At 41.0% G+C, this 8,191-nt stretch overlaps 2 long non-coding RNA genes across 3 annotated transcripts; one reads left to right on the plus strand and one right to left on the minus strand.

Moving 5' to 3' along the window:
- Positions 1–3,675: 3,675 nt before the first annotated feature.
- Positions 3,676–5,514, plus strand: LOC127310183 (uncharacterized). The gene is made up of 5 exons (XR_011747470.1): positions 3,676–3,750; positions 4,169–4,230; positions 4,358–4,414; positions 4,790–4,825; positions 4,920–5,514. It is a non-coding gene; the product is annotated as an uncharacterized lncRNA (long non-coding RNA).
- Positions 5,515–5,525: 11 nt separating this feature from the next.
- On the minus strand, positions 5,526–7,560 carry LOC127306768 (uncharacterized). Of its 2 annotated transcripts, XR_007854858.1 has the most exons (3): positions 7,097–7,548; positions 6,730–6,824; positions 5,526–6,616 (listed from the first exon to the last, which is right to left on the minus strand). It is a non-coding gene; the product is annotated as an uncharacterized lncRNA (long non-coding RNA). The 2 variants fall into 2 exon arrangements; XR_011747469.1 differs by having other exon boundaries at positions 6,730–7,560.
- Positions 7,561–8,191: the final 631 nt, after the last annotated feature.

The following is an 8,191-nucleotide window of genomic DNA, read 5'->3' on the forward strand; positions in this document are numbered from 1 at the left end:
GAAGTCAGGGCCATATGACTGGGCACCGACGAGGCGAAAGTCACCCTTTTCATCAATAAATCTCATTCTTAATTATGCACGTCGCGATGGCATGCGTGATAGTGTTTTGGCAAAACAAAGCCACATCCTTCTCATATCTTTTTTTTTTTGAGAAACATAGTACAAACGCAGGCGCTCTCATACACGCGCATACACTCATCCCTATGACCGCACACACGCACACCTACCCCTATGAGCACCTCCAGAAGACTGAGTCGGCGGATTGGATCTTGAAATTGACGAAGTCACCACAGGCGCCTCGCTGTCGACGGGAACGTCGCCTCCCACTGAATGAATATTCCGCCTTTATAAGACACACAGATGTCAAACCTGGGGTTTGAACTCTGGTGGGCTGGGGGTACAACCACCCTCCTAACCACCCAACCTCAGGTTGGTTCTCCACATCCTTCTCATATCTATATAAACGACGGCGACCATCAGCACAGTTTAATCGGAGGTTTTCCGTAGGCTCAATCCTATGGATGTAATTAACCGACAGCTTTGCAAAAGCGTCGGGAATCTATGAACTACGCAATCTGCTGTGTCAGATATCTTCACGAGCGCGATTGGAGAAGACAAAGAAGATTTAATCCTAGCGGAACATGCAATACATTTGTACAATGCAATGTTATGAATAAAAATGTTGTGTTTCCATATATGGTGTTTTGTCTTTATTTGCCTACTTTATTTTCATTTCTTGTTTTCAGTAAGCAAGATGGCACGCCCGCAATACGTGTACTCTCGTGTACGCATCTAGTAAAAACCCCTACACATCTAGGGGAAAGCTTTCACTAAACTTTGTTTAGTCGAAACAAACATAACTCACCGGAATGTTAGTTAAGTTCATGTTATCGTAACGTAACTTATCTGGGATGGTGATTTATTTTATCATCAACGTAAATGACCAGTGACCAGGATTATAGTTTATTTTATTTGTCAACGTAACTATCCTGGATGTTTGTTAAATTATCGTGATGTAACTCACCTGGGATGATACTTTATTTTACGTCAACATCATAACCGGGATGTTAGTCTATTTTACTGTCAACATCGTGACCAGGATCGTCTTCATTTCCCCTTTTTCAACGGACTTTTTTCAAAATGCATTGGAACAATAAGTTTTGTATGGAATTTGTAATTCTAGTGAAGGAACTAAAGCTATTTGTAGATGTTGGTTGAATATTCACTGCGGCGCAACTCGCAGGGATGTTAGTGCAATATTTGCCGCGGCGTAACTCACCTGTGTGTTATTTAATTTATTGTGATGTAACTAACCTGGGAAGGTAGTTTATTTTTATCATCAATGTAACTCACCGGGGAAAGTTAAATAGCCGCGATGTGACTCACTTGGGATGGTAGCTTATTTTATTGTCAATATAACTGATCCGATTTTTCTTAACCGTCGATGTAACAGGTGCGTAATTTCTCTAGGTGTAATCTTTTTAGGTATGCATTTTTCTGAACTGTAGATGTAACACATGGACAAGTTTTTCTAGGTGTAATGTTCCTAGAAATATAGAACACAAAGTTACTTTTTCTCCAAAACAAAGTTCCATGTAAAGTAATGACGAGTTATTTGTCTTATGTAATTCGTGTCAAGTTATCCACTTACTTTTCTCACTTATATATAGATGTTCACACTTTTTTTACACTGCAGATTTTTGTTTCTACTGGGGAGGATCTTTTTTCAAAAGAGGTGCAATGCAGCAAGTAGTTTGATAATTCGAACACTCATCCTCATCATATAATGCAACATGAAAGTAACAAAAAACCATCATGGGTCCAATCTATTTTCCAGTTACATGAAGAAGTTGTCTACCTTGGTGATGTCCAATTAGCAAGTGAATATTAACTTGCAGATTGTTCTTTTTATGTGCATGTTTTGCCTTCCTATGATTTTCTTGCTTGGACGGAACCAGAGTTCCAATATGTTACTATTGATTACTATTTCTGTCCCTCAAAAGTCCCCTAGATGTAATGAAAAATAAAATATGCTACCAACAATAAAGTTCGGTCTTTTACGTGCTCTGAAAATACATAACCTGCAGTTATGCAGTTGAAGACACTACAGTTAATAGATGTATCTTTTTAAAGATAATTTTCATGCTTACAATACTACAGTTTATCATTTTCTGAAATCACTCTGATCTTCACTACATGTAATTGCTTCTAAGTAGGATGAGACTAGTAGTATTTCTTGTACTTGCAGCTCAATATGATGTATAGTATAGGTACATGTAACCTACCAGGTGCATGAAAGTTTTTTCATGCTAATCTGTTCCTGGTAATGGATGTTTGGTAAATACACTTAACCTGGATGTAGCCAATTGACACCCAGGTACATGCAACCTACCCAAATGTATCCAATAATATTTTCCATTAGATAGAACCTACCCAAATATATCTAACCATAGAGTACAATAGCCAATAATATGTTCCATTAGATAGAACCTACCCTGGATGTATCCAATTTACACCCAGATACATGTAACCTACCTAGATGGAACAATTAATTTTCTATAGTGTTAAATCAACGGTACAATGTAACTTACCTAGATGGAACCTACTATTGTAATTCTCCTGTTACATTGGATTCCATCCAAAATAAATGGAATCCAATGTTCTAATCAATATACATGTGATTATTTCATCCATAATTTTTCCTGACATCTGACCAAAAGATGTAGGCATTGAAGGTTAAGTTGCAGCTACTATACAGATGATGGAACCGATAATCTTTTGTGTGTGAACTTCTGATGGAACATATTTTTGGTTCAGAATTCGTCCCATTTTTTTTGGATGAAAGAGCAAAGAGGCAATGGATGGACCTGTTAGATACATGGATAGATTGTGAACTTACAGGTGATTACAGCTGCAGAGAAGCATGGCGCCTGGAGATGTAGCTTGTTCCAGTTCATTGGTGTTAAGGAGATCGATTTTAATTTCCTGGGTGTTATTCACAAAAAAATCCTGGGTGTTCTTATGATCTATTTCTCCCTTTTTGTTTGCTAGGATGTAACAGTCGTTTGAGTCGTGTATGCATTCGTTTTACTTGGTTCAGTGTAGAAAGGGGAATCCAATAGATGCAGCAGTCGCTATCGTGGACACATACAAATAAAGGTGGGCCAGCCGGGGCTAGGTAGAAATATCGCGAGCGCGAAGTCCTCCACCCGGCGCGCCCCATAGGCCGTGCCTTTTTCTGGAAAGTTCGTCCGGCCGGAAATGGCATGTTTAACATGGTCGGACTGACCTCGCGTTAAGGTCAAAACTAGGTCGACCTTGATGTAGCAAAGCCCTTTCTGTTATATATGTGGTGATCTATTTGACTGACATGTGGGGTCCCGGGTATCCGCGGATTACCCGCGGGGACAATTTGTCCCCCATCCCCGCCCCGTTAGCTTAGCGGGTACCCGCCCCGGTACACCCGCGGGGCGAATTTGCCCCCCATCACCGTCTCTTAGCGGGTAGATCCCCGCGGATACCCGTCCCCACGGGGAAAATCGCCATTTTGAGTTCTCCTGCTGATTACTCGATTTTTTTTTGGCTATGATGTTAATATCTTAGCCTTCAGATATATAGCTGATTTGTTAATGATCTCGTTGATGCATGTCATTCTTCTTGGATGCAATACTTGAACAATGTTCTAATGATGTTACATTGTTATTTAGGTGACTTCTCTCAACCAAGAAGTCGTTAGAGCCTTGGCAAGAGGTACACTACATGGAAATGAAGGCTACTGCACTTTATGCTAATAATTCAGCTGCATGCTTACTATGGTAACCTGTCATTATGGCCGGCTAGTGTGTTGTCACTAGTGTTCTGTTGCATGGGTATTTGAAATTCATGATTATGTTTATTCTTGTTTCTCCACTAGATATGTGTCTGTTCCTTTGTGTTGATCTGTAATGAATTCTGTCATGGTATGGAGTTGTTACTTACAATTGCAAGGATGCATGTCCATATATCAATAACACTAGTAATCTAGTATCTGTCATATTGATGGATTTTCAATTAAACTGACCAGTTAATGTGTCCAATTTGTGGTCTATATTGAATATAACAACTATTAATTTGTTTGTATGGATCAGTGGTAAGTAATTGACTTGTTGAACTGAATATGCTTCTGCAGAAGGATTACCTTCCATTGGATTGTCACCATTTGCTTGTGGATGGTCTACTCAGCAAAGGAAGGTGAGCAAACTAGAGGATTGCCGCATCTTTGATAGACTACTGACATTACACAAATCTTGTGGATCTATGTCTAATCCTGTTAACAAAGATGTATTTTGCTTATTATTTCACATATTTGCATTTGCAGCTTGTGTCAGCCAATGCTTCTCAAATCATTCAGTCGCTCCATGCTGGCTTTGTCCCTGTAAGCTGTTGCATCTAAGATTTTGAATAACTATATCTGTAGAAATTTGCTTGACCTAGGTTTTCAGTTTAAATAATATAATTATCATGTGAATCATGTATGGCAAAAATGTTGTTTCTGGTTATTAGTAACATATTCTGTAGGCATGTGTTTAGTGAGCAATCTTCACCAATACTTATCTGTTGCCAACATTGCTCTGATGTGCATTGTTAAGTAATGAATTATTTCTGAAATTTGAATTTAACTCGGAAACTGGAATGTTGTAAGAATAAGAGAGGTACCACCTAACTGCCACTTGTTTCCATCTACATATAAAAAGAACACAATGTTGCAGCTTCAGTTTTCGGTGTAGAATAATGGTCCATTGTCTCATAGGTTTTGCATGGAGATGGTGTTCTTGATGAGTTACTGGTGAGTTTTAAACTGGATTATGCCCACATTCTCGTTTAGATTCACATACATGCTGTCCTGTACTATGGAAATATTTTTATTCACTCGTACTCAGTTCCCGCAAAACCGGAGTATCCCTTTGTCCCCAACATGCGCTTAGTTCTGGCAAAACTAGGTCAACACCTCGTCCTCGATGGCTCCAACTGCATCGACTTCGGCATCAACACCCTCTTCGACGACTGCCTCGATGCGTCTCCGTCACTCTCCTCGCGCGCTATGCGCTTCCGGCTTCATTTGCGGCTACCTCGACACTGGCACCCGACCATGATATCGACCACGACAACCCCTCGCACGACACTCTCCACCAAGGCTGCACCGCCCAACGCTCTTGGCTCCCTCGACATCGGCACAAGGGCTACCACCTCGCACGAGCACCTCGGCTTCCTCTACAGTCCAAGCACCCACGATGCGACATCGTCTACAAGTCTACAACGCTCCCGCTACGACTGCGGGGAGTGTCAGCCCGTTGGTGCATACCTTCGGTTTCTCTCCAGTCTGACCGTCCGCGACGCTTCCATTGTTCACGTCACTACCGCTACGACTGCGGGGGAGTGTTACAGATATACTAGATGATACCCCGCGCGTTGCAGCGAGACATTGCAGAATCACACCAATAAAATGTAATCTATGTTACTTCATGCGGTGACAATTGCAAAGCGTGAACACTATAAAGAACAACGGTCAATGAGGTAAATCAATTCAATGGGGTACATCGATTGTCTAGGAATAATTAACATGATCATTGTTCTAACTATAAACAATAAATGCTTTTACAGGAAATGGAAGCATCCGTGTAATGATTTTCAGTCTAATGACTCTGCTGTATATCTGCCCAAGTGAGAAAGTTAGATTGGTTAAAACAGACTGGATTTGCAATTTATGAATAATAAAAATGAAACATGATTACTCATTAAATAATACCCAGTTGGATAAATACTTTGACCTCTGTCGTAACACTACAATGGTTGAAGAAAGAATGCTTGGAAATTAGTCAAAGTTTGAACAGATAGCTCTCTAGTTTATCAACTATGAGAATACAGCTTGATGAAAATGTGAATCTCTTCAACTCTCTACTTCTGAAAAATATAGTCATGAAGAAATGAATCAACTAAACTGGAGGTGATCGAAAAGGATGATAATAGTTAAATGTACTTAGGCAGCGTCAATCGTGAACATAAGCCATCAAAAATATAAGCAATTGTTATGTTGCAGCAAGTTGAATGTGTGAGAATGGGATCTGGAAGGGTATACCATCTTGAATTTTTGGCAACAAAATAAAATAATTATCATGTGATTGATGCAATCCATCAAAAGTATTGGGAAATATAATATTTAAGAAAGGAAGGGAGACAGAATGTGTAGCATGATACATCCTTTGACAGTGAGGTGGTTCCTGAGATTCTAGTCGATCTGTTGTGCAACAAATAAAAAATAAATAGCAAACATAGAGTTTGGTGCTGTCATAAGACAGAACATGTGCTATGCAAGGATAAAATGTTCAGAAAAGATTCTCCAATGTAATTTTTGCATAACATTGTATACACGTTGTGTTAAACTTAACCAATTATAACTGAAGCCCATGTTGTTTCCGGACTGCTAACATGCATAAAGGACAATTCGGAAAGACTTGGAGCAAGACGTACATAAGTGGATTGAGATGGCATTTACCGTGTTTGCATCTGGATTAGAGAGTAGATGTTGGTGATTCCTGAGGAATGTGTGGGCACAGCGGCAGTTGAGAGGAGTGTCCAGCTGCAGTGGCTGGATTTAGTTTTTCTCCTCTAATAAAAATTGGATGCTCTCCAACGGTCATGGTGGTGGTGAGACCAGGAGCAAATTTGCAAGAGGAGAAGTCCCAAACTTACATGTGTATCTCCGTGTATGGTATCTTCGTACTCTTTCTTCTTTTTCGTGAGTCTGTTTGCTTCTTTCTGGCATCATCGAGACACCTGCGGTTCAACTTGACGAAGCACACAAAATCAAACGCAATAAAAAGGTATAGAGCTGACATAACATCTGTTCAGTGTCATGCTAACTTCCGGCAAGGTTACAACATCGTTGAACAAAGATCAAAGCCGATTCTACTGAAACAAAACCTTACAGTTTGGGAACTAACAAATAAAGGTACCCCTACCTGCCAACAAAAATAGATCTCGAACAAACAAATCGATTCATTTTATATAAACCATCAAAATTCCATATGAGAGAGATATTGCAGCAACAGATCCAAACCTTTCTAAATGGATGAAACTCTTGGCATTGCCTTGAGCCAGTGAGGATTGGAGGAGGCTAGATGCAACGCGGAGAAAGGATTTCGACTGGAAGGGGAACGGAGAAGGCATATGTATCCAGGGGAGTAAATGGGAAGGTAAATCATGGTTGGTATATATGCGTCATTGCGTCTATCTCTTGAGCTTCAGACTGGAAGTGGATCGGACGAAGTGTGTATCAAGAGAAATAAATGGGAAGGCAAGACGCTATTGTCTTCAAGGACGGATTTATTGCGTTGAATGCGGGGATTGGCAGAGCATACCCGTTCCCGTTGCGAGCGGTGGCCATGGACGAAGAGGAACCGAGCGGAGTCATGGTGGAGGAGAGATCTACGGGGCAACCTAGCGAGGAAGAATAACAGAGTCGTTGACTCCTGGTGGCGCTTTCTTTTTTTTTCGCAAGGGAAGCTAGGTCGAACGGGTCATGGGCCAGCGCCTTCGGTCGGCCCATCTTGTCGACGCGCGTGGATCTGGCCACGAAGCTGCTGTCGTTCGGTCCTCCCGTGGGTATGGCGACCAAGTTGCCTTCATTCGGCTCGTGTCGGTCTGGGCATAAAGAACGTTGACTACAGGTGAGAATAATGAGGGGAAGGTGAAGATTCTTAATGAGGTGACGTGGCTTATTGTGAGACCAGTAAAATGGGGTTATCTATTAAGAAAGAGAAGATTTGGTATATGTGTATTTGGTAGTATATGAGTTGTAATCATCTCCTACCTTATCACTAGGATAGCCTTCTTGGCTTCTAAGATTTGTACTCCCATATATACTCGCTTGAGAGGCTCAATACATCATTCAACATATACCGCCAATCTCTCTATCGTTCGAACTTCTACAGTTTAAACCACAGCTGGAGCATACAAAGGTAAATTTTGATGCATCTTATGTGAAGGAAAATAGGATGGGAGCTTAGGGTTTTATCTCCCGGTTAGACAGGGGCAAGTTCATCGTAGCAGGCTACCAGCATCAGGCATACTCTGAAATGATTTACAAGCGGGAGCTGAGCTTGCGTCGCGGTGAGGGAGGGAGCGACATCATTGGGTCTTTATTGAGCCGTTT

The sequence above is a fragment of the Lolium perenne genome, chromosome 6 (assembly GCF_019359855.2).
Source record: "Lolium perenne isolate Kyuss_39 chromosome 6, Kyuss_2.0, whole genome shotgun sequence".
In the NCBI taxonomy this organism is placed as follows: domain Eukaryota; kingdom Viridiplantae; phylum Streptophyta; class Magnoliopsida; order Poales; family Poaceae; genus Lolium; species Lolium perenne.